General features: G+C 47.2%; 1 long non-coding RNA gene across 1 annotated transcript in view; it reads right to left on the bottom strand.

Annotated features, from left to right (window-relative positions):
* Window positions 1–304: 304 nt before the first annotated feature.
* The window catches only part of LOC128335943 (uncharacterized), a 53,312-nt gene continuing 27,266 nt past the window's right edge, over window positions 305–26,350 (bottom strand). Inside the window, exons 3-4 of the long non-coding RNA XR_008311779.1 lie at window positions 8,344–8,716; window positions 305–2,428 (exon numbers count right to left, since the gene is read on the bottom strand). This is a non-coding gene — a long non-coding RNA (uncharacterized LOC128335943). The remainder of the gene's footprint in view (window positions 2,429–8,343; window positions 8,717–26,350) is intronic.

The following is a 26,350-nucleotide window of genomic DNA, read 5'->3' as shown; positions in this document are numbered from 1 at the left end:
CCCTCTCGACCCTCCTACTAGTGTTTAAGGAGTAGTGGTGTCCATCCAGACCCGAGAGTTTCTCTCCAGGAATCAGACACACACCCTGGAGGGAGGCATCTGTGTTTCCATCGCTGATCAGAGGCCTGGGACGCGACCTCTTCTTGTAGCTGTCCACACTGGCAGGGATCCTCTTCTTGAGCCAAACAGCACCTCTGGGGAGAGGGAGGGGGGAGACCTCTGCTCGGGGTTTGGAGTAGGGGTTGTTGGATCATGACCCAGTGGTTTTCCCAGTGCCCAAGAAGAGAAAACACACAGTCTAAGCTATCAGGATAACCCTTTTATTTTGAATTACATTAGTAATCAATTAGCAGAGCATACATTAGCAGAAGCAAACAAAACCAGTTTTACCAATCTAGACATATTAAGCACAGATTCAAATCCCTTGAACAGAACAAGATATCTCACCACTCCTGTTGCTGCAGCCTGCAGAGGCTGCACGAAGGATAGAGCTCAAACTGAGACCTGATAAAAGTCAATGGACTAAAGCCAGAGCTTGAAGCCCACAGCTAAGTCAGGAGAAAGAGAGGGAGAAGATTCAAGAAGGAGAAAGGTTCTCTGCCCGCAAAAGAGGAGACACAACAGGGGAGAAGTTTTCTCTCCCCAAAGGGGAGACAGGACAAGACACACATGAAATGCTCTCCTCCCCCACCCCAAAAGGGGAAACAAAAACTAGCTCAGCCCCTCCATGGTCTTACACCGTTTCTATTTTGTACCTCCCAAGATGGCGGTCTGGGATGCACAGTAGCTCCTGATAGGTTACTTTATAGAACAAAAGGCCTCCCACTATTAATTCGGAAGATGTCATAGAGGATGAGTATAAATCACAACACTTTGCAAATTTACATTGAGAGCGCAATGTCCTCATCATCAGATGATCAATGTCAGACAGGTTTCATGTCTGGGTTGCAGTCATTCTTGAAAACAAAAGGGTCATTTCTCGTATATATAGATGTTCTTCAAACATCCAATTGACATAGTGAAACCAGACTAACCTCCCCATTTTGGGAACAGATGAAAAAGAAAATAAAGAAATGACTCCCCCAAAATCTTAATCTGCCAGTTTTTGACTCATACTTCTGGTCAGAAGTATAGATCAAAAGCATAAATTAAAAATTCCCTCTTAATACATTGGAGAATACATCAATATATTATCATCCAATAACAATGAATAACAACAATACATTCAGTACATTAAGGCATCAAAGCATATCAACACTGTGTGTGTCTAGATACCTTGCTACCAATCTGCATATTAAAATTCAGATCAGTGCTCTAATGGATGTAGACTGCAAGGGCAGTCACTACTTCTCCTTTCCTTGTGGTCAGCCAAGCAGCTGGTATAATGAATTTCATCGGAACACAGGGAGCAAAGTGCTTTTTCAAAGCAGCCTGATCGCCACAAGCAAAGGGTCATAGCTATACAAGCCGCCATCACCCCCGGACAATTATTTGTAATTCTAAGTACACACAGAAGATTCCCTTATATAAAGTACAACCATTCAAACAGTATCAAATTGATTACATAGCTATACATGCAAAACAAACAGGTTCAACACGAGAGTTCATCCCAAGTTTCATTGCCCTGCTCAGAGTCGCGTATATGACGACAGTTCCATAATGCTAACAGCAAACTGTTCTTGCAGACAAGCAAAACTCCAAAATAGGCAGGCAGCAAGCAGGGTTATGGTCAGACATGAGCCAAAGATTTCTATGGCTCCAAAATAAAGGCCTAAGTTATCAAAATACAGTTAAAACAATATACCATACAAGATAATGAGTAAGTTAATAAAACCAGATCTGTATATGTATGTGAAACAGGACACTAAAAAAGCAGCCCATATCTATCTGTCTGGAGATATACAGTAAGTCTTATTATTGTGTTGTTTATTGCTTCTTCTGATTAATCATATTCTTCCTTTTTGTACCCCTATAACCCTTAAATAAATCTAATTGTGTTTTGCTGCAAACTCTCTTGTCAGTTATTTCCAAGGACCAAAGCTTTGCACAAACTATTTCGGTGGTGAACTGCTCATCCTAGATTCACCCGATTGCCTACACAAGGTGTCACAAGTTAGTCTGGGGTGCTTACCAACACTCCAGAACCGTTTCATCCACACATGCCACACTTCTTCCTTTTCCCTCACTCAGATTGAGGCCGTGTTGAAAATTTTTGGGTCAGCCTGCGAGACAACAGTCTTTTGCACAACCCTACACGTAATAGGTTTCTGTCTTCAATACCTTGCTCCCACATGAGACTTTTCTACCCAAATTAGGCCATTGATCACACCCAATAGAATCAATGCTCCCATAACGTAACAAAACCAAGGAGAAGATCGCAGCTTTTGTTTCCATTCTCAACATTCCTCCAAGTTAGTCCAAAGCATTCCTGGAAGACAGAAGCCAAAAAAAGCAACATAAATATCAGCAATACAGATGCAGGTAGAGATATAGAGATTTGAAAATAAATAAGAGACTCTATTGTAAAAGAATGGGAGGAAAGAAACAAAAACAAACCATGAAACAATGACAGCCAGCTGGTAAAAGACCAAGTGTAAACAACATATTTCTATACTGCATTTCAACCAAGGTTCCCAAGACAGTTTACATAGAGAAATAAAGATGGCTCCTTGTCTCCAGAGGGCTCACAATCGAAAAAAGAAACAGAAGAGAGACACCAGCAGCAGCCACTGGAGGGATGCTGTGCTGGGGATGGATAGGGCCAGTTGCTCTCCCTCTGCTCCATAAACCATTGAACCTTTGTACTTTTTTACCTTTGTACCATTGAACCTCAATGGTACAAAGGTACAGAGCATCTGCTTTGTTGAAGGAAGCCCTTGCTTCACTCCCTGGCAGTATCTCCAGGTAGGACTGGGAGAGACTCCTGCCTCCGAGAAGCTGCTGCCAGTCAGTGCAGACGGTCTAGACAATCCTCAGGGTCTGACTCAGTAGAAGGCAGCTTCCTGTGTCCTGGGGCTTAATCTCTGCCCAGATGTGTCGCTGGAACCTTGGAGAGCCGCTGCCAGTCAGTGTTGGCCATCCTGAGCGAGATGGACCAAGCGTCTGACTCAGTATATGGCAGCTCCCTATGTCCCTATGTGTTCCTGTGTCACTTCTTAAATTTTGCTTCAACTGTTGCCTGATCCACTGTGTCCACGCGTTGCATTCCATTTTTTCCTCCCAGCCACTGTTCTAGGAACAGAAAGGTTCCCTTTGTAGACATTAAAATACTTCCCTCTGATTTTCTTGCCATGGAAAACAAAGAAAGGAACGCCAGCCCGCCGCCCCGAGCAACACACCGTGTTTGATTAGCCCGTCTGTGATCTGTTTCTGGTGCCTGCGTTGCGAAAGAGCGCCACAGGGACCGGCACAGAACAACACGGGCTCAAACAAGGTCACTGCTGCCCGCCGATTCCCCAGCTGGCCTGAACTGCGAGCGCTTTTGCGCACTGCTCTTGTCAGAAGGGCTCCGCATTCGCCCTTCGCTATTACACTCACGCTTTCTTTTCTTACCCCCCCCCCCCGCCCCTTCTCGCCAGCGGTGTCACAATTGACAAGGCAAGGAAATGCCTTCTGGCAAATGGGGACGGAGCGGCGTCTTCGAAACTGGTGGACATGTTACCTTGCGGGGAACTGCAAGTGATCACTGCTGCTGGTGTGCATCGGGGGGGGGGGGGTGTCTTTTGCTGAACTACACTTTGGAGAAGCCGTAGCAAGGAGAGCTGGTCTTGTGGCAACACGCATGGATTGACCCTTTTGCTAAGCAAGGTCTGCCCTGGTTTGCATTTGAATGGGATTCTACCTGGGAGCATTGTCAGATATTCCCCTGACAAGGATGAGGCTGATGACAATGATGATTCCCCTGACAAGGATGAGGCTGCTCAGGGAAGAGAACTGCATGCTTACATGCAGAAGGTTCCAGGTTCCCTCCCCAGCAGAGTCTCCAAGATAGGGCTGAGAGAGACTCCTGCCTGTAGCCTTGGAGAAGCCGCTGCCACTCTGTGAAGACAATCCCGAGTTAGATAGACCAAGGGTCTGACTCGGTAGAAGGCAGCTTCCTATGTTCCACTGCCAGTCAGAGCAGACAATACTGAGCTAGATGGACAAATGGTCTGACTCCGTAGACAGCAGCTGCCTATGTTCCTAACCTTGGCTCGCCAGCTGTTGTTTGAACTACAGCTCCCATCATCCCCAGCCACAATGGAGTTGTAGTTCAACAACAGCTGGAGGGCCAAGTTTTCCCACCCCAATCTATGGGTTGGTTTCAGTAATATTCCTCTTGAGTAGGTGCCTTAGATCTGGCTCTGTGTCAGAAGCTGTTGGGGCTGGAAGCTGTTAGGGGAGGAGAGCTGGCCTTCTGGTAGCAAGCATGAATTGTCCCCTTTGCTAAGCAGGGCTCATCCTGGTTTGCATTTGAATGGGAGACTACATGTGAGCACTGTAAGATATTCCCCTTGAGGGATGAGGCCTCTCTGGGAAGAGCATCTGCAGGCTTGCATGCAGAACGTTCCAAGTTCCCTCTCTGGCATCTTCAGATAGGGCTGAGAGAGATTCCTCTCTGTAGCCCCGGAGAAGCCGCTGCCAGTCTGGGTAGACAGTACTGAGCTAGATGGACCTGTGATCTGACCATAAGACCTTGATCTATGGATCAAGGCCTGTGGCCTTGCGTTCTGCTGCCTCATGTGGCAAACCAGTGGAACCAGGTCAGGATGCTCCCCAGATCTAGTGTGACTCCACCCACTGAGACCGTGCATTTGCTCCTCCTGACCAGGAAGAACTATCAAGACTTCCTTTCTGTCTGCAACTCCTTGGTTGTTAAGAACTTCTTGCTCCACATTAACTTGCCAAAATATTCAGTTCTGTATACACAGATTTACTTTCATCAGGAGATGCGTACCAGGGATCTGTGTGAATGACTCCCCAGAAAAGCTGGATTTTGAACGTCTCTTTGAAGGAAACTGTGGCGTAGCAAGCTCTGAAGGGGCCTGTGTGCAAGAACTGAACATGGTTCTCATTGGATAATTTCCCCCTGGGGAAAAATATCCTTTCAAGGATATTGGTTCACTCACGGATTTTTAATGAATTTTTAAAAACTGTTTAAAAGTGACATAACTGCTTTCTTTCATGGTAGAAATTGACAGAACGTTCTGGAATTGAATCCCCCACTCTCTCCATCACTCAAATCTCTTTTGGAGGAAAGTGCCCTCACATAAAAGGATTAGTACCCCAGTTTTTTGCACCCCATGTTCTACCTCCAAAATAGCTGGGCAGAAAGCTCTCAAAATTCATATGATGGTAGCATATAATGGTGACATTAAATGTCTGGATATTCAAGGAGATTAGTCCATCCATTGATTTGTAATGACTCTTTAACGTTTTTAAGTTTAAAAAAAACCATTCAAAATAATGGGCACACTGATCTTTTTGAGCATCCACACAGTTAATGCTACCATCATGCAGGCACACCATGTGCAGTTTTAGAGCTTTATTCTCCACCATTCAGGAGTTATGAATATTTTTTAGTTTCTCATTGATCCCTATGGGGAAATCATGCTTTAAATTGGACATTTGTGTGCGGGTTTCCTAGTGGTAGCCCAGGTTCCCCGCACACATTTGCTCAAATGTAGATCCATCTCTGGAAGGAAGAGAGATGGCATCTCACAGGCATTCTGGGAGTCTAGTGCAGGCATAAGGGGTCACAAGAGCAGAGTTGTTTCTAGAAGAGTCTAATAACAATGCATTCCTTTCGCTTCATTTACATCCGTTGTTTGAGAGGTTTGGAGATCCACCAATCTCCAACCGTACACCAGAAAAGTGTCCTTTCCCACATTATTATTATTATTATTATTTACATTTTATATTCCACTCTTCCTCCAAGGAGCCCAGAGCGGTGTATTACAAACTTAAGTTTCCCCTCACAACAACCCTGTGAGGTGGGTTAGGCCGAGAGAGAGAAGGGACTGGCCCAGAGTCACCCAGCAAGTCGCATGGCTGAGTGGGGATTTGAACTCGGGTCTCCCCGGTCCTAGTCCAGCACTCTAACCACTACACCATGCGGACTCCTCACTTCACATGCTGTCCGTTTCAGTCATTCAAGCATCCGATGCGGGACTAGACAGACAAAGATTGAGGATTTGCCATTCCAATCCACTTGAACAAGCATGAAAAATGCAATAAAATAATTCATGCCGACAAGTTTAGAGAGAAGTATTCCCAAAGGACAGGAATCTGGCTTCCAGTCACATACATTTTGTCAATAACGCAGCGAAGGAAGGTGCGAATGAATCTTATTTCATTGGACAAGTCGTTTGGAATACAGATAAGGCCAAGGGAGCTTCTAACCCTTTAAATAAATGTTTTAGCAGTATCTTGGAAGGGGAGGCATACCATTGATCCCAATCTTTTCTGACAGAAAATCAGTTCCTCTAAAACTCTCAGAGCAACAAACGCTAACTTGTGTCTCTTCCGGCTGGGCGGGGGCGGGAATCTGTTAGTTCACTAAAATAAATATGTTCCTGGTGGTGACTTAATGGCATCAGTGTGTGCTGTAATGTAGATTGCCGCTTAATTGAAATGCTACACTGTACTCTCTTGCTAGTTATGGGAATCCATAGGAAATTGCAAGCATGGATTGTCCCCGTTGCTAAGCAGGGTCCTCCCTGGTTTGCATTTGAATGGGAGACTATATGTGAGCACTGTGAGATATTCCCCTTAGGGGATGGGGCCGCTCTGGGAAGAGCACCTGCCTGCTTAGATGCAGAACATTCCAAGATCCCTCCCTGGCATCTCCAAGGTAGGCTTTTGCCCATTCAAAAGCTGGCCTGGATCCAGGAATGGATTAACCCAAAACACTACATCTCTCAGCTCTACCTCGGAGATGCTTTAGTTACTTGAATTCTAGGCCTGGAAGTAGAGGTGGGGGCTAACAAACAGCCAGAAGCAAGAGCGCTGAAAAGCAGTCTGCACGAGCCTCTCTGTACATAATCTCTATTTCATTAAACTATTAATATTCCTAATTCCACTCCACTGTCTTACCCCTGCATACCAGAGCTCTTTCCCTTGGAATCGACAAGAGAGACTCCTGCCCGCAACCTCGGAGAAGCCGCTGCCAGTCAGGGTTGACAATTCTGAGCTAGGTGGACCAAGGGTCTGACTCAGTAGAAGGCAGCTTCCTATGTTCCTCTGTACTTCTGGCCACAGCGCTGGTTTTCAACGGTGACAGGCCTCAAACCTTCGTAACCCTATTTCAGCTTTGAATCTATGAAACTGAACTCTTCTCTCAGCCCCACCATTGACACAAATCCAGTTGATGGGGACCAGGGAAAGAGCTTTCTCAGTAACACAAGCCCCTATCTTTGAAATGACCTCCGAGAAGGGCTCTGTCCTCCCTGCTTCATTTCTAAAAGAACTTAAAAACCATCCTTGTAAAAGAAGTCTTTAACCGTCTTTTAAAGAAGTCTTTAACCGTCTTTTAAAGAAGTCTTTAACCGTCTTTTAAAGAAGTCTTTAACCGTCTTTTAAAGAAGTCTTTAACCGTCTTTTAAAGAAGTCTTTAACCGTCTTTTAAAGAAGTCTTTAACCGTCTTTTAAAGAAGTCTTTAACCGTCTTTTAAAGAAGTCTTTAACCGTCTTTTAAAGAAGTCTTTAACCGTCTTTTAAAGAAGTCTTTAACCGTCTTTTAAAGAAGTCTTTAAACTTAAAATTGCTGTAGGCCGCCTTGGGATCTACAGTATGTGTTAGGTGGTTTATAAATATGATAATGAAGGAAGGAAGGAAGGAAGGAAGGAAGACTGGCTGTAATTGGATTTCTGTTTCCAGCATTATTTAGCTTTAATCCAGGCTGCTGGTCAACATGGTCTATCTCATATGATCTGCTCTGTTTTTTTAATTGAGTTTTATGGTGATCCATTGGGTCTTGTCATCTTTTAGCCTTTGATCATGGATTTTCTGTTTTTATTCTTTTATGGTAAGTCATTCCAAGCACCAGAGTGCTGGAGGGAGGGAATATAATTATTTCCAAGGAAGGAAGGAAGGAACTTGAATGACAGCCTTCAGCATAGGACTGGCTAACCTAAAAACATCAGAAGAGTCATGCTGGATCAGACCAAAGACCAATCTATCCAGCATCCTGCTTGCTTCTCCATTGCCTCACTTCCAGGGTCCTGATCTCGGCTCCCACAGAGGGCCGTGAGGCATGGTGAAGCGAGGCAGGGCAATCAGGGTTTCAGCACCCTGGAGAGTTCCCAGGAAGAACAGGTGACCCTCGGATGATGGGGACCATTGGAGTGTGGCTGGGGTCCTTACCTGAAGAGGCTGAGGTCTTCACTCCTCTGCACGCCCAACTCTAACAGAGACGTACAAGGCACCGTTCTTGCCTCTCGCCGCAACACGCTCTCCAATCTATGCCTCGCAAAAGAGCAGACCTCGGCAATGTCCCTCCTGATCCTCCTGATTAATAGCCCCGTCTGCCGCCGAAGGGGTCTCCGGCACAGAGTGCCAAGGGAAGCAGCTGTGACGGGTTTTATATTCTCGGGACAGCGAGAAACTCATTCCGCGGTGTCAGCTCTGACTGCAGGATTCTGATGATGAAATACGATGTGTGTGGAATTTAATGGCTTCTCCTTCTGCCCTTCTGGTGAGTTTACTTCTTTCCAATGTCATTTTTTCTGCTTCTCATCTGGAGGGGTAATAAAAGGAAGATCATGGCCTGATGACAGGGCGTTTGGCAATCCATTGTGCGGCGGGACCTGTTCTCTCTCCACGAGGCTGCGGCAGAAAGGCCAAAATCATTTCTTCCTTCCCTTTCTAAATCTTGCTCTTCTTTCCCCCACCCCCAGGCTGCACAACTTTGTCCCTCCTGCCGGGGTTGGACAAAATGATTTAGAAGGTGCTCCCTGGTGAAAGACTACAACTCCCATCATCCCTGATAATTTAGAAGGTGCTCCCTGCCGAAAGACTACAACTCCCATGTCCTTGATGATTTGGAAGGCACTCCCTGCCAAAAGACTACAACTCCCATGTCCCTGATGATTTGGAAGGTGTTTCCTGCTGAAAGACTACAACGCCCATATCCCTGATGATTTGGAAGGTGCTCCCTGCTGAAAGACTACAACACCCATCATCCCAGATGATTTGGAAGGCTCTCCCTCCCCTTCTCTGATAGCTTTCTAAAAGGCTCTTCAGACGCATTTATGCAGCCCTATTTTGGAGATGCCAGGGAGGGAACTTGGAACCTTCTTGGAACCAGACAAACTGGCAGCTAGATGGCCCAGTGACTCGGTGGCAGGGCACATGCCGGGGTGAGGGGGGACCTCTGCCTGAAAACTGCTGCCAGTCAGAGTAGGTAATTCTAGCCTAGACATTGTGATCTAAGGCATCCTTGTGTGTTCCCCTGGCTGGAACCCGCACCCCAGATTGCAATTGAGGATGGGGGCCCTATTTTGTCTTCCATGTACATTTACACACACACGCAGTGACAGCTCCTATCACAGAAGAGGTAAACAGAGAACTGGTCTTGGGGTAGCCAGCATGAATTGTTCCCTTTGCTAAGCAGGGTCTGCCCTGGTTTGCATTTGAATGGGAGACTACATGTCTGAGCACTGTAAGATGCTCCCCTGAGGGGATGGGGCTGCTTTGGGAAGAGCATCTGCCTGCTTGCATGCAGAAGGTTCTAAGTTCCCTCCCTGGCAGCATCTCCAGGTAGGCCTGGGAGAGACTCCTTCTGGTAACCTTGGAGAAGCCGCTGCCAGTCTGGGTTGACAACACTGAGCTAGCTGGACCAAGGGTCTGACTGGACCAAGGGTCTGACAAGGGTCTGACTCGGTCTATGGCAGCTTCCTATGCTACTGATTTTGCAGACTTCCCTGATGCAAGTGCCGGTTTTCCTGACCCGTTTTCAAAACGACCCTTTCCCTTGGCAATCTCTGGGGTCCTTGTCACAATCCTCTTTATCCCGCCCTCCTCCCCCACTTCCTTTAATGAGACGTACACTTAAAAGTATGATCTAATCTCGCCTTGATTGCTGCTGCATTGTGCTTAAGGTAATTACCATTCATTTGGCTTCTGAGGCCGCAGAATGAATTTTCCACATGAGATTCCTTAATTTGTACATATTTTATTGCTAGGAAAGGCACAGACTGGCAAGCCGCTGGAGCTCCAAGGGAGGCCTTTTAGAATCCCCATCCTCCAGGGCATAAAAGCAAATTAAACAGAGAGACTTAAGCGACGAAGGCCCTCACAAAGCGTTTGTTGATGCCGCAAAATTGTCCCAGCGCGGGATTGATCAACACGCAGGTGAGATTACAGTCATTCAGTTCTGCTTGGAAAAGCCACAGTCGTGAATGTTTTCTGTGCGAGGGGGGGTGGGCAGGATAAGGACACTGTATAAGGCAGCTTCCCGTGTTGATAATGCTCACAGAGTCAGACCATTGGCCCATCTAATGCAGTATTGTCAGCTCTGACTGGCAGCAGCTCTCCAGGGTCTCAGAGTTGCTGCCAACTCTAGCTGGCAGCAGCTCTCCAGGTGCAAGTGGGCTAACTTGTGAACCACGTAACCAATTTGGACCAAATTTGGTACAGTTGTAGGGACACAAAGGGACACACCAATGGTGGAGTTTGTGTGGAAGTTATCCACCCCAGTTCAAGGTGGCAGATGCGTGGACATTTGAGGCACAAGTGGGCTAACTTCTGAAGATGGTAATTATCAATTAAGATGATAGTGAAAGGAAAACAGGCCAATTCATTCTTTCTAGAACTTCTTATTTAATTTAATGTCGCTTCTTCCTCCACCTCACCCCACACACACACCCCTGCTTTGTTTGGGGCTGAACAGAAAGTAACATTGATTCTGCCCACCACAAGCTTAATGTGTAAATGCCCTGAGCGACAGAATCACCTAGAGGGTAATAAGTCTGTCAAACGTTTTGTTAAAACAGCCATTTGGCGTGAATTGAATCTCCTGGAGAAGTAAACGAACAAAAGCCCTCGGTAATGCATTCCGCATTAATTACAGAGTTGACAAGAAAATTACCCTTCAAATCAACATCATTTAAAAATAATAATAAAACATCACATGCAATCACTTGGCTATTAGCATTTAACTGTTTTCTTCCATTTAGCCACATGGATGTTTTAACCAACCTCTCTCAACCACGTTAGGCCATCAAGGCAAGTCAACATTTCCGAAGGTGCTGATGAAACAGAATTCAAACTAGAATATATTATGAACATTTACATGTATTACGCACTCTACAGAATGTAAAGCAATAATGTTTCGGCAGTTTAGAGTAAAAAATGAGTGGGTTTGCTATTGTTCTATGATTCAGCAGGTCCTGAGTTCCTCTCCTCCTGAATTCAAGTTGAATTAGAGACCTGTTCATACACTACATTGTACATTCATAGAATGTACGCGCTGGTCTTGTGGTGACAAGCATGACTTGCCCCCTTTGCTAAGCAGGATCTGCCCTGGGTTGCATTTGAATAGGAGACTACATGTGAGCACTGAAAGAAGTTCCCCTTAGGGGATGGGGCTGCTCTGGGAAGAGCATCTGCCTGCTTGCATGCAGAAGGTTCTGAGTTAGGAACATAGGAAGCTGCCTTCTACAGAGTCAGACCATTGGTCCATCAAGCTCAGGATTGCCTACACAGACTGGCAGCGGCTCCTCCAAGGTTACAGGCAGGCATCTTTCTCAGCCCTATCAGGAGATGTCAGGGAGAGGATTTGGAACCTTCTGCATGCAAGCAGGCAGATGCTCATCCCAGAGCAGCCCCATCCCCTGAGGGGAATATCTTACAGTGCTCACACATGTAGTCTCCCATCCAAATGTAAACCAGGGTGGACCCTGCTTAGCAAAAGGGACACTTCATGCTTGCTACCACAGGACCAGCTCTTCTCCCCACTCTCCCATTCAAATGAAAGCCAGGGAAGACCCTGCGCAGCAAAGGGGACAATTCATGCTCACTTCCAGAAGACCAGCTGTCCCCTCCAGTCTCCCATTCAAATGCAAACCAGGGTGGACCCTGCTTAGCAAAGGGGGAAATTCATGCTTGCTACCACAAGACCAACTCTCTTCCCTTCACAGCCAGGATGCCTGGAGAAGAACCTCTACAGACCCTAATTGTCAGGCAGTTGCTGGTATATAATTAGGCATCCTTAGGCAGTATAGAACAAATCAATCCAGAATTTCCACTCGAAGCACACATGACCAGGCTCAAACGTTCATACTTCGGACACACTATGTGATGACCCAGCTCCCTGGAGAAGTCCATAATGCTGGGGAAAGTGGAAGGAAAGAGAAGAAGAGGACGGCCAGCAGCAAGGTGGATGGACTCAATTACAACAACAATGAATGCACCACTGAGAGACCTTCGAGGCCAAGTGGAAGACAGATCAACCTGGAGAGAATCTACCTCTGCGGTCGCTAAGTCTCAGCACCAACTTAACAGCACTTAAGCAATCAGTCAGGCAGCATGCTTTACACATTTCAAGATGGCAGATCCCTGAGAAGTTTGCAGGTTCAAATTTGACCCCAGGGAGGGAGCTGGGGGTTAGGATAAATGGGATGAATCGGCATTTCTTTTGGTTACATGCCACGAAACCTTGATCCATAAAGGAGGAGGCCTTACCAGATCTACTCCAGCCTCATCCTTCGCAGCGCTGGGCTCAGCAGATACAAGTATCCCCACGCAGCTGACCATAAACACTGAGCTTATTGGAGTGTATTGGGAAAGCAATCAGGATTTGTCGGAATGAGACATTTATCCTTCCCAGGGCAGGGCAAGGGAACGCCAGGCGCTCCAAAGCCGAGCGGGGATCAATTCTGCTTAACCCCTGAACTATCCATCCTTATTACATCTTCTCAGGTTGAGAGAGGTGTGAAAAGCATCCCAAGTCAAACAGCAAACAGCAAAGCCGGAGAAGCAGAGAGAAGCAGAGGTGGGAAAATAACATGCGTTAACCACAGGGGATCATTTTAGCTTGCTTTCCTCAAGGCAAGGGAGCTTGTGTGTGTGTGTGTGTCTGTCCCCTCCTATCAAGTTCACAATGCCTGGGCCGATTTGGACTAAATACAGTAGATAGGGACACCTCAACGGCGTAGGTGGGGACGTGGGGACGATGTCATCTAACCCAGTTCAAGATGGTGGGCGTGTGAAGGGTTGAGGTACAAGTGGGCTAATTTGTGAACCGCCTACCCAATTTGAACTAAATTGGAACAGCTGTAGTGACACATTTTTGACACCTCAATGGCGTACTTTGTGATGATGTCATCCACCCCATGGGGAGGGGGCACCTCAACAGTATAGTTTTATATTACAGCAGGAAGGAAGGTTAGTTCTTACCAGGACTTCATGTTTGTTAAGATACTAGCTGGTCATGTCAACCTGAGAAAGTCTCTGGCTTGAGAGCCAAATCTCAGATAGGGCAGAGAGGCACTCCTGCCTGCAACCTCGGAGAAGCCACTGCCAGTCTGTGAAGACGATACTGAGCTAGACGGACCAAGGGTCTGACTCAGTAGAAGGCAGCTTCCGATGTTCCTAGGAACCAACAGCATGCCTGTGAGTCGGGGAGGTGAAAGAGGAAGACTGAAGAGCGAGCCATGCAAACACACTCAGGGGCCCAGGGACATTTGTCTAGGTATGTGCAAACTGACTCAAACTGACTCTACTCGAATCTGGCCAATTCGGACAATTCCGATTCGAACCAAATCACCGCTAAAAAGGGTAATTCAATTCAAATTTTAATCAAATTGCCCAAATTCAAATTCAAATAGATTTGAATCAATTTGAAAACAATTTAGGGACATTCTGCCACCTTTTAAAGTTATTCAGGTGCCCTGATCAGTCAAAAAAAGGCACCAAAATAGATTGAATCGATTCAAATATGAATAAAATCAATTCCAATTCTAATCAGACTAACTCATCTGGTGGCTACTCAGGGATGGGCCTTCATTGCTGCCCCTGGACTTTGGAATTGGCTTCCTCTTGAAATAAGAGTCTCCCCATCTCTGGCAATTTTTAAAAAGGCATTCAAGACATATTTGAGAGCCAGCCTGGTGTAGTGGTTAGAGTGCTGGACTAGGAGTGGGGAGACCCGAGTTCAAATCCCCATTCAGCCAGGAAACTAGCTGGGTGACTCTGGGCCAGTCACTTCTCTCTCAGACTAACCTACTTCACAGGGTTGTTGTGAGCAGAAACTTAGTGCACCGCTCTGGGCTCCTTGGAGGAAGAGCGGGATATAAAAGGTTAAATAAATAAATAGATAGATAGATAAATATTCACCCAGGCTTTGAATTAGATTTATAGTTTTAATTTTAATGTGGGATTTAACATGATTTTAATGTTAATTATTGTAATGTTTAAATTTTATTTATGTTTTTAATTTTATAAATGATTTTAATTGTAAACCTCCCAGAGTCGCAAGTTTGGGGCGGTATTAGAAATATATTACATAAAATAAATAAAAATAAATGGAATTGGCCCGTTTCGATTCGGCTTCAAATTGAATCTGAAAATCCGATTCATGCACATCCCTACATTTGTCCCCCTTCCCTTGTTTAATTACACCCCAGACTCGCAAAGACTCTTCATCCTGAGCTGGAATTCAAGGCACATCGCCATCAAGTCTTCTCCAGAGCAATCAGCTTCATGCAACAGAGAATTTAACTGCCGATGAATGAGATGCAAATGCATTTTTACCGTGCACGATAATAAGCCAATTATTTCAGAACACTTACTGGGGTTTTTTTTAAGCTGAATTGCCTGTGTGTGTGTGTGTGTGTGTGTGTTTCCTCCTTTTAAATAAGATACTGGGATTTTCAGAGGGGAATAAAGGTAGGGGGAAGGTGTGGGGGGAGGGGGCCCAAGAGCAAGGATGTCTTAAGAAGGAGAAAGAGAAACTGGGAAGAGCAAGGCGTGAACGTTGATGAGGCAAAATGTTGTTATTGCCTCCATCAGTTACGTGCACTCTGAGGCCCGGCCTGTGGCGAACTGCTGGGACCATCATTATCTGCAGCACTGTCACTGGGAACCTCGCTGCCCCTGCTCATTTATCGCAAGTGCCTTTATAGGCACAGGGGCAGGGCTGTGTGGGAAAGGCTATTCATCAAGCAGCTTCTTCTTGTAGCTGCAGGCATTAATCTGGGTTCCTCTTGAAGTAAAACCTGAGAGCAGGCATGCTTCCGGATTCCAATTGTGGGTAGGGCACCCCTTCTCTTACCTAGGATTCTGCTAACACACAACCAATAATCGGGAGCATGCACTAGGGGTGTGTGAGCGACTCAGTTCAAACTGCGGTTCAAATTGAACCGGCCCGGTTCGGCCACTCCATGTTTGAACTGGACCAGCTTCGGTTAAAGAACCAGTTCACAGGCCGGTTTGGGGATACCTGTGAAGGGGAATCTGTCATTGGGAACAATGACAGATTCTTGAAGATTCCCCTTTACATGTAAAGGAGTATTCCCTATCCTAAGGCTGGTTGGGGGGCAGATGACTGGCCCAGAGTCACTCAGTGAGTTTCATGGATGAACGGGGATTTGAACTCAACATAAGAACATAGGCTGCCTTTTACAGAGTCAGACCCTTGGTCCGTCTAGCTCAGTATTGTCTACACAGACTGGCAGCGGCTTCTCCAAGGTTGCATCTCAGCCCTGTCTTTGAGATGCTAGGGAGGAAACTTGGAACCTTCTGCATGCAAGTGCTCTTCCCAGAGCGGCCTCGTCTCTTACAGTGCCCGCACATATAGTCTCCCATTCAAATGCAAACCTGGGCAGACCCAGCTTAGCAAAGGGTTCATGATTCATGCTTGTTACCACAAGACCAGCTCTCCTCCCTCGGACAGCCTTTCCAGTCCTAGTCCTACACAACACTGCCTCCCAGAAAACTATCCTGTTCTCCCTCCAAGGAGTGCATTGCTGTGTACGTGGTGGTTTTTATCCCCGCAATCATCCTGTAGGTTAGGCAGAGGGAGAAGTGACTGGCCCAGAGTCACCCAGTGAATGTCATGGCTGAATAGGGATTTGAACTCAGGTCTTCCCAATCCTAGTCCAATAATCTAACCACGACACAACACCACACTACATACCATCCCATTCTTAAACACTGCCCAAAAGAATGAATGGTGAACACCCAGCCTCATGAACATCAGTAATACACCGCACCTGAAGGCAATTTTTCTGCTAGTCTGCTTCAGATTAGATCCAGAATGTAATTGTCCCCAAATGCCGTAGGGCAGGGCTCTGTACAAAACTAGCATATAAAGCAGGAAAACACAGGGAAGTCATAAAAATATCAGTTCCACTGATGAATTCCCCAGTCTTCCTTCTGAAGTCCAAACTCTGGGGAGAATTTTGGACAGGGAGAATTTCAAAAGCACCCCTAGATGGAGAAATCTGGCCGTTTTCTTGCTACATGTTGGAAAATCTCTTCCAGGCAGAGCTGAGATTATCTTGATCTCCAAAGCACTCCCATCCTTTTATAGCTCTTTCCTAGAAGTTCAAAGTAACACAAACAGATTTCCCCCCTTACTTCTTGCAACTCGTCTTTGTTATGGATTAGTTTTACCATGGGAGGTACCAACCCTTGTAGACAGATATATAAACTTGTTTCAAACGCCTGTTGGTTTGAACTCTCCACTTTAAATCCCACACTGTCTCACCGCAGAGGAAACAGATAAAGGTTTGCCTACCACTGAGACAAAAGAACAGCTCCTTAATTTCATGTAAATTATGTTAACATGTAGAGCTGCATGGATTTTTAATAACTGATGAAAGAGAAACAACTTATAATTACTCTTTGATTGTAAAGGGTATTTTTTTTAAAGAAACTGATTCAGAGAATCTTTAAATACTTGGAAATGGCCTGGAGGCACTACTAAATTAAGTTAATTAGTATTTTTTTGCCATGGCCCCAATCCCAAGCAAAAGCCTGGACTTGTATCCCAAGGGAAGGAGCCAGGGAAATTTCCAGCAATATCACCAGCAGCGTTAGCACGGATCCAGAACCCAGAGAATAAGATGAATCAGACCCAAGGAGGAGCACTGGTTAGCCAAACTCAGAGCCCCACAGATGGACTCACCTAAGGGGTCAGACCCAGATGTGCCAGATGCCTTTTGCCCTTCACTGCCTGTTTGAACAGAAAGAGAAGAGAAAGGAACATAAAACTCTGGCAAAAGAAATGCAAGAAGACAATAAGGGATGCAAAAGAAGATTCTGATGAAGATGTTGCTAAAAATGTCCAGGAGAATAACAAAAACTTATTTAAATATACCAGCAGCAGAAAACCTGCCAGAGAGGCAGTTGGACCCTTAGATGAGGAAGGCATGAAAGGGATTCTTAAGGAGGATGAGGAGATTGCAGAGAAGCTGGACGAGTTATTTGCATCTGTCTTCATGGGAGAGGATGCAGACCATATACCCGCTCCGGAACTGAGCTTCTCAAACTCGGAGGCTGAAGAACTGAGCTAATTTGAGGTGACAACAAGAGAGGATGTTCTAAACTGTCGTGAAAAAGTAAAAATTAACAAATCTCCAGGGCTAGATGGCATCCACCCCAGAGTTCTGAAGGAACTCGAATGTGAAATTGCTGATCTCTTAGCAAAAATATGTAACTTGTCCCTACAGTCAGGCTCTGTACCAGAGGACTGAGAAGTAGCTAATATAACTCCAATTTTTAAAAAGGGATTCAGGGGGGATCCGGGAACCACAGGTTTAACTTCTGTGCTGGGTAAACTTATCCTGAGTTCATCTTCCAAGAGTATTGTCTACACCAAGGATTCTCAACGTCAGGTCCCCAGATGTTGTTGGACTTCAACTCCCATAATCCCCAACCAAAGGCCACTGGGGGCTGGGGTTTATGGGAGTTGAAGTCCAATAAAATCTGGGGACCCGACGCTGAGAACCCCTGGTCTACACTGACTGGCAACAGCTCTCCAAGGTTCCAGGCAGGGGTCTTTCCCAGACCTACCTGGAGATGCTGCTAGGGGTGGAACCTGGGACCTTCTGCATGACCTTCAGCATGCAAAATAGATGCTCTACCGCTGAGCTACAACCACAGGGGCATTGGATTGTCTCTGGAAATCTATCCCTGACAACGACTTTTGTCTCTTTCTGCAAGTATCGCATTCACCAGACAGCCTCCAACACAGACACTTTCCGAAAATATATGGATATGTGCCGTGATTAATGCTGCCATCAATAGTAGCTCCGAACTGGATGTGCATAAGAGATCATGAGGCCCACACACCTAGATCTTATTTGTTCCTAATTGTCTCCCTGCTCATTTCCTTGACAGCACGGGAATACAGAGTCAATAGTGGTAGGTTGTTAAGAAAATGGAAGCTTATTATCTTCCATTCAGCTTGTCCTGTCTAGGAACAACCTCTTGGTAGGGAAGACGAGTGCCCTTGTGGACGAGTGCCCTTTGCCAGTCAGATACATCGCTTTTCTTCCTTTTGACGAATGCTAAGAGCATCCTTTTAGATTCTGTTCCTCCGGCAAGCCAGCCCAGAGAGCATCGCCGCTCACACCGCCTGCATCGTAACGGAGCAATGCTACCCCCATGTGTAGTAAACCTGTCTAGCAGGGATCGCCAAAACAAGACAGTCGGACAAACCCTTGCACTTCCAGCCACTGCCAAACAGGCTGCTCGTGTGTAAGAACTACCTGGACTGATCTGACCCAAGCCCCAGCGAGACCCACGCTGGGGACAGTGCCATGACTCGGGGCCAGAAGTCTTCTAGCTGGCTAGCCAGGGATACACAGAAAGGGAAAGTGTGCCGTCGAGTTGGTGTCGACTCCTGGTGCCCACAGAGCCCTGGGGTTGTCTTTGCTGGAATGCAGGAGGGGTTGACCATGGCCTCCTCCCGCACAGTATGAGATGATGATGCCTTCCAGCACCTTCCGATATCGCTGCTGCCCAATATAGCCATTTCCCATCGTCTGGGAAACACACCAACAGGGATTCGAACTGGCAAACCTCTGGCTTGGTAGTCAAGTCTTTCCCCGCTGTGCCATTAGGTGGCTAGGGATGCACATTCCAGGCAGTATAGAAGTATGTTGAAAACACTCCTCGTCTTAACCATAGTGGCACTGCTTATGTGCCCCCCCAAGAACTGGTATCCTAGGTGCCTGCCTATCATAAGCTAAAATGTATTATTTATTATTATTATTATTATTATTACATTTATATCCTGCTCTTCCTCCCAGGAGCCCAGAGCGGTGTACTACAAACTTAAGTTTCTCCTCACAACAACCCTGTGAAGTAGGTTAGGCTGAGAGAGAAGAAGCAACTGGCCCCGAGTCACCCAGCTAGTCTCATGGCTGAGTGGGGATTTGAACTCGGGTCTCCCCGGTCCTAGTCCAGCACTCTCACCGCTACACCTCGCTGGCTCATGCATGCTGAGGTATGCCATGCTTGCACGCAAAAAGTTTCAAGTTCCTTCCCTGGCAGCATCTCCAAGATAGGGCTGAGAGAGACTCCTGCCTGCAACCTTGGAGAAGCCGCTGCCAGTCTGGGTAGCCAGCACTGAGCTAGATGGACCAAGGGTCTGACTCAGTAGATGGCAGCTGCCTCTGTTTCTATGCTCTTAAAAGGCCCCATCTGGAAATGCTCCTGTTCTCACTAGGATGGGGCGACTCCACACCAGCTCAGTGACATGGAAATTGCTTGGTTGGTAACGAATGTGGGCGGTGGAGGTGGAAAGGGCCATGAAAGCCCACTCCCAACCCAAGATCCGTGGCTTTTTTTTCTCCCACCCCAGTTCAATGGCGGCTGCCCCACTGGGGATTTCCTCTTCCCCTACCCAAAAGGAAAACCACCTTGGAGTGGAATGACATCGCTATGGAAACGTTATTTAATGGTGATTGTTAATAACAGGGAGATAATTGGAAGTTAGAGAAGCAGTAATTGCGGAAACATAGTGCAGGCCAGTATTTTTATAAGGGTAATCAAAACCTGATGTGCATAATGTTGTGTTCATTACAAATGAGAAGCCCCCGACTCCGAAGGCTAGCCAAATGGGGAGGGAATGGAGAAGTCGAGCTGGCCGAAAGTAGGAGATGGAAGGACACAGATTCAAGAACAACAACAACAAAAATCTTCAGGCTCGACTTGTGGGCATCTGGTCAGCCACTGGGAGAATCAAAACACTGTTCTAAATGCATGTGTGAACCCACAGCGATCTTCTTAGGTTCTAAAATCTCAAATGGATTTGGTTTCTGGATCATGAACAGAAGCTTCTGCCATGAAGCCAAAGGAGGAGGAGCGCTGGACTCATGGTTGCAAGCATGCATTGTCCCTTTGCTAAGCAGGGTCCACCCGGGTTTGCATTTGAATGGGAGATGGCATGCATGAATAAGATATTCCCCTGAGGGGATGGGGCCACTCTGGGAAGAGCACCTGCCTGCTTGCCTACAGAAGGTTCCAAGTTCCCTGCCTGGCAACATCTCCAGCCACCTCGGAGAAGCTGCTGCCAGTCTGGGTTGACAATACTGAGCAACGTGGCCCAATGGTCTGACTCAGTATAAGGCAGTTTCTTATGTTCCAATGAGGAATGTTTAACACAAACATGTTCCACCATGCATCTTTGTGTGCGCCAGAGAGAGGCGACATGGTCTCTCTCTCTCTCTCTCTCCCGTTGTTGTCACGAAGCTAGCTCTAAGCAGCGGCCCAGATCAGCCCTGTATCACATCGATATGACACAGGAGGCTGTGTTTGTCTTGCTGTGACACGGCCGCCGATTGTTTTTGATCGGCAGCCTCTGAAGAGGGAACGCTGCCTCTTCAGCGGAAGGTGTTGTCTGTGCAGATTACCTAGACAAGCCTGGGAGGGAATGCATAAGCAGCAACCTTGCATAATGAGGTGTGCAAAAATCCCTCTGGAGGTTGTTAAAACAGATCGACAGCCTGTGGTAAACAACAGGGAAGGGAAAGTTCTGAGAGCAGATGGCTTTGAAAGCTGGCAAACGGCACGTTTTTGGTGCTGGAGGGGAAAAAAATAGAAGAAATCTAATGCCATGTTTCAATGCAAGCCTCTGCTCTTTCTGCGGGCCTCCAAGCCTGTTCCGTTCCGAGATGCCATGTGGCCCCAAAGCTCTCAGTTTATCAGGGACAGAAACACATCTCAGCCAGACCTACCTCACAAGGCTGTTGTGAGGATAAGCATGTTTATCCTCACAACAGAACTCTGTTCTGTAATATACTAAAAGTAAAGGTAAAGTGTGCCGTCGTGTCATTGTCGACTCCTGGCACACACAGAGCCCTGTGGTTGTCTTTGGGTAGAATCCAGGAGGGGTTTGCCATTGCCTCCTCCCTCACACTATGAGAGGATGCCTTTCAGCATCTTCCGTTATCGCTGCTGCCCGATAGAGGTGTTTCCCATAGCCTGGGAAACATACCAGCGGGGATTCGAACCGGCAACCTCTGCCTTGCTAGTCAAGTCATTTCCCTGCTGTGCCAATATAATACACCACTGTATATTTGTAAAACGATGTTGCTGCAATATTGTTGCATGGGTAAGAAAGCTTCCTTTCTTCATGCTTCTGTACTGGTCAAAGACTGTAATAAAGTTTATCTATCTGTCTATCTATAACCATGTACGCCGCTCTGGGTGCCTTGGATAAAGAGTGGGATATAAATGTAAAAATAAAATTTTTAATAAATTGCCTGGGCCCTGCCCCTGGGCCCTCTGTGTCCTGATTTTGGCCTTGTGCAGATACCATGCTGAAGTGTTCTCAATGCATGTTGCTGGCATTACATAGGAACATAGGAAGCTGCCCTATACTGAGTCAGGCCATTGGTCCCTCTAGCTCAGCATTGTTTACACAGACTGGCAGCGGCTTCTCCGAGGCTGCAGGCAGGAATCTCTCTCTCAGCCCTCTCTTGGAGATGCTGCCAGGGAGGGGACTTGGAACCGAGATGCTCTTGCCAGAGTGGCCTCATTATCCCGATCTGGAGATCTCAGGGCGGAAACTTAGGAACAGAGGAAGCCGCCATATACTGAGTCAGACCCTTGGTCCATCTAGTTCGGTATTGTCTACCCAGACTGGCAGCAGCATCTCCAAGGCTGCAGGCAGGAGTCTCTCTCAGCCCTCTCTTGGAGATGCTGCCAGGGAGGGAACATGAAAACTTCTCCATGCAAACAGGCAGGTGCTCTTCCCAGGGTGGCCCCATGCCATAAGGGGAAGATCTGACAGTGCCCACACATGTAGTCTCCCATTTGAGTGCAAACTAGGATGGGCCCCGCTTAACAAAGGGGAAAATTCATGCTTGCTACCACAAGACCAAGTCGCCTCCCATTCTGGCTCTAGTTCATAGGAAACTGCCATATTCTGAGTCAGACCCTTGGTCCATCTCGGTCAGTATGGTCTACACTGACTGGCAGCAGCTCTCCAAAGTTTCAGGCAGGAGTCTTTCCCAACCTTGCCTGGAGATGCTGCCAGGAATTGAACCTGGGACCCTCTGCAGGCAAAGCAGATGCTCTGCCACTAGAAGCTAGAAGGACGTGGCCCCCTCCTCCTCAGTACAATTGGCACAAGGGTGATGAGCCACACCCCCCTCCCTGAATGATTTGTCCCTCCCAACCGGCACAGAGATGGAAAATGGATCCACATCAACCTCTCCTTCCTAGGAGCAACATGGAAAAGGTCTAATCGCCTCCCTGCCTGCGCGGAGTACAGAGCCCTTGTTTAACTGTAGCCAATAATCTCGAGATAAAGGCCCGGTGCCCACCTCGCAGGACACGGCAGGATCGAGATTTCAACTGGCAAATTAAAACAGAAGCAGCAGCAGCACAACACAGAAATCGTCCTAGAGACCTAGCGGAGCGCTTGCTCAGTTTCCCAGCTAACACCCTCTGGACTGGATTCAATTTCCCCCGCGGCTGCTTTGCAATCTGCCATGGAGGGAAGATGTGGCTGGTGTGTCACACAGCAGCTGCTCCCTGCTAAAGAGGTGGGAGAGAACCTCCAGTTTCAGAAGCAGCCTACCACTGAATACTGCTGCTGGAGAGAAAGACAGGAAGAGAGGACTATTGCCTTCATGATCCACTTGTGGGCTTTCCAGCAGCACCTGACTGGCCATGAGAAAGAGGCCTAGGTAGAACTCTGGAGAGCTGTTGCCAGTCAGTGTTGACAACACTGAGCTAGATGGACCAAGGGTCTGACTCAGAAGACAGCAGCCTCTTATGTTAATCAGGAGCATTCATACCTCAGGGGAAGAGCACTTGTTTTGACTGACTGATTGATTCATCCATTCATTGATGGTATTTATATACTGCCCAGAGATTGTATACATGATCTCTGGGCAGTTTACAATTAAAATCCAACAACAAACAAAACCTTTAAAAAATTGTTTTAAAATTTAAAGATGTTTTGCATGGAACATAGGAAACTGCCTTGTACCAAGTCAGACCCTTGGTCTATCTAGCTCAGTATTGTCTACACCGACTGGCAGCGGCTTCTCCAAGGTTGCAGGCAGGAATTTCTCCCAGCATCCAAAAGGTCCCAACTTAAATCCCTGGCAGCATCTCCAGGTAGGGCTGGGAAAGACTCCTGCCTGGAATCTTCAAGAGCTGCTGCCAGTCAGTGCTGACAATATTGGGCCCCATATAAAACAGCGTCACAATTCCATCTTTTTATTCCCTAATCCTCTCCCAGTGGAGTCACTGCCTTCTGCCGAAAACAGGCCCATTTGGAAACGGAAGGGAGGAAAAATCAGCCGCTATCTGATGTCATGTGCAGATAGGATTATAAACAAAGAACATGATTATAGCGTTCCCCCCACCACCACCACCGGTTTTATACCTGAGTGTAACCAGCAATTAACAAAGAGAAAGCAAATCACAGTTTGGTTCAAGCAATCCGATTACCTTGCCCTCCAGCTGATACAGGAGCTATATTTTCAAAATTTAAGAAGTCACACAGTCAAGGAGATAATCCATTCAGAACCAGAAACCCTACTTACACCATTTTCATGTGTTAAAACAAAATTATGTAAACCGCCTAGAAAGCTCTGTGGTACATCCACTCCCCTCGCTGCCCGGAGATTTAATTTCTAGAGACTCTCAGGGGATACAGCTGAACGCACTACTGAGGGTTGGGTTTTTTTGTTTTTCTAGCCCCAACATGCCCCATCAAGGGTACCACTCCCCACAAGTCAGGACATAGGGACCTAGGAAGCTGCCTTCTACCAAGTCAGACCCTTGGTCCATCTAGCTCAGGATTGTCTACACAGACTGGCAGCGGCTTCTCCGAGGCTGCAGGCAGGAATCTCTCTCTCAGCCCTCTCTTGGAGATGCTGCCAGGGAGGGAACTTGGAGCCTAGATGCTCTTCCCAGAGTGGCCCCATTATCCCCTGAGGGGAAGATCTTACAGTGCTCACACATGTAGTTTCCCATTCCAATGAAAACCAGGGCAGACCCTGCTTAGCAAAGGGGACAAGTCCTGCTGGCTCCCACCAGACCAGCTCTCCTAAGGGATGGCGGTTGGGGTGCATGGCGAGTCATCAAGTCAGGCTCTCCCCAACAAGGGGGTAAGTTTCCATGTCTCTTCCCGCCCCACAACCCCCGTCACCCTCCAAAGGAGCACACGTGTGTATGAAGCCTGCTTTCCCGAAGAGCAGCGTCTATTAACACGCGAGCCAACTTATAATTAAGAGCCAACGGTTTCCAGACTAGAAAAGCGGCTGCCAACTGAAAACATGTTGCAGCTTTGTTATGCGCCCTGGGGGATCTTTCAAGAGAGGGGGAAATATCGGAGATTGGCATTTGGCAAGGTTCCCTCCCGCCTTTGCTACAAAGGGGTCAGAGCATATGTTGTTAACATGAGATGGGAACACACCCTGCGCGGAACTGCTTCTTCAACTGCCTTTTTCCCGGGAAACTGATACCGACACGTGGAAGGGAATTAATGATGTTGTGACATCGACCAGTTGCTTGAACCATCAACACATGTTTTACCTCCGATCAGTCGACTGGAGCGCAGTTTCGATGTGGCAGCAGTATTTTTGGTTGGGGGCTTAGCTCAGGGGGTGGCCAGACCCTCCTGGAGAGCTGCTGCCAGTCAGAGTCGATGGTACTGAGCTCGTTGGACCAAAGGTCTGACCCAGTAGAAAGCAGCTTTACTTGTTCATCGGGAGCATCCGCAGCTCCATGGCAGAGCCTCTGCTTTGCACGCAGAAGGTTCCAGGTTCAGTTCCTGGCAGCATCTCCATGCCTGCCTGGGCAAGACTCCAAACTGAATCGTTGGGGAGCTGCTGCCAGTCAGTGCCGACAACATTGACTCAGACGAACCAATAGTCTGACTCATTTGAAGGCAGCCTGTCACACTGGAGAAATGAAGGCTGCAAAGCCCTGTATCTTCTCAGGAGTGTCAATAACTTGGTGGTAGAGCTTTTGCTTTGCATGCAGGTGGTCTCAGGTTCAATCCCTGGCAGCATCTCCAGGTGAGATTGTGAAAGACTCCTGCCTGAAACCCTGGAGAAGCTGCTGCCAGTCAGTGCAGACAATACTGAGCTAGCTGGACCAAAGGTCAGACTCAGCAGGAAGCAGCTTCCTATGAGAAAATGCAGGGAGCCGAATCCTCAGTTCTGACTTTTGACTCGCAGCTCGTTTATTAAATTTATAGATATCCGTCCGGCAGCAGCTGACACCCCATTTCCAAGGAGACCACAAATGATCATTGCAGGATTTAGTCCCGATCATCACTCTCCAGCAAAACAACAGCAGAGATCAATCCTGGCATGTTGCAATCTTTCGAGGCACAGCAGCGTCTGAAATGTGCTTCTACCAAGGCCAAAATGTCAATCATCAGTGGTGGGGGGGGGGCGGGGGCGGAATCCAGATAAAAATTTAATTGCAAGATTGTTTGGCGCAGGTTTAATGAGATGAAGGAAGAGATCTGAGGGTTTCCAGGGCGCCCAGCTCATGCATAATGTTGACTTTAAATTGGCTCTTTGGAGGGTCAGGGAATTGCCTGCGAGGCATTTGCACACTGATCAAGCAAATGTGCCAGGCTGAGTTGGTTAAGGTCATAAATCAAAATCGTTTAAGGGCCTTTGAGTGACTGCTAGAGACGGTGGCATTTGGGAGAGGGGGCCTCCCCCGATGAGTGACTGCTCAGCTTGGATCCCTGGGACGCTACTCAATATTCATAAATCAATGATCATTAATTCCCCAAATAGTTCCTGTCAGCTTGCTAAGCAAATTTCCCGCTTGCTAATTGAGATGGAACAGATGGATTCGGCTCCATGCATTTGCTCAGAGGGGGCGGCTTCCCGCTGAGCCTGACCCTTGGTTCACCCTGCATTCCGCAAGGAGCCTC

The sequence above is a fragment of the Hemicordylus capensis genome, chromosome 12 (assembly GCF_027244095.1).
Source record: "Hemicordylus capensis ecotype Gifberg chromosome 12, rHemCap1.1.pri, whole genome shotgun sequence".
In the NCBI taxonomy this organism is placed as follows: domain Eukaryota; kingdom Metazoa; phylum Chordata; class Lepidosauria; order Squamata; family Cordylidae; genus Hemicordylus; species Hemicordylus capensis.
Note: the sequence above shows the minus strand (reverse complement) of the source record. Positions and strands in the feature narration are given on the sequence as shown.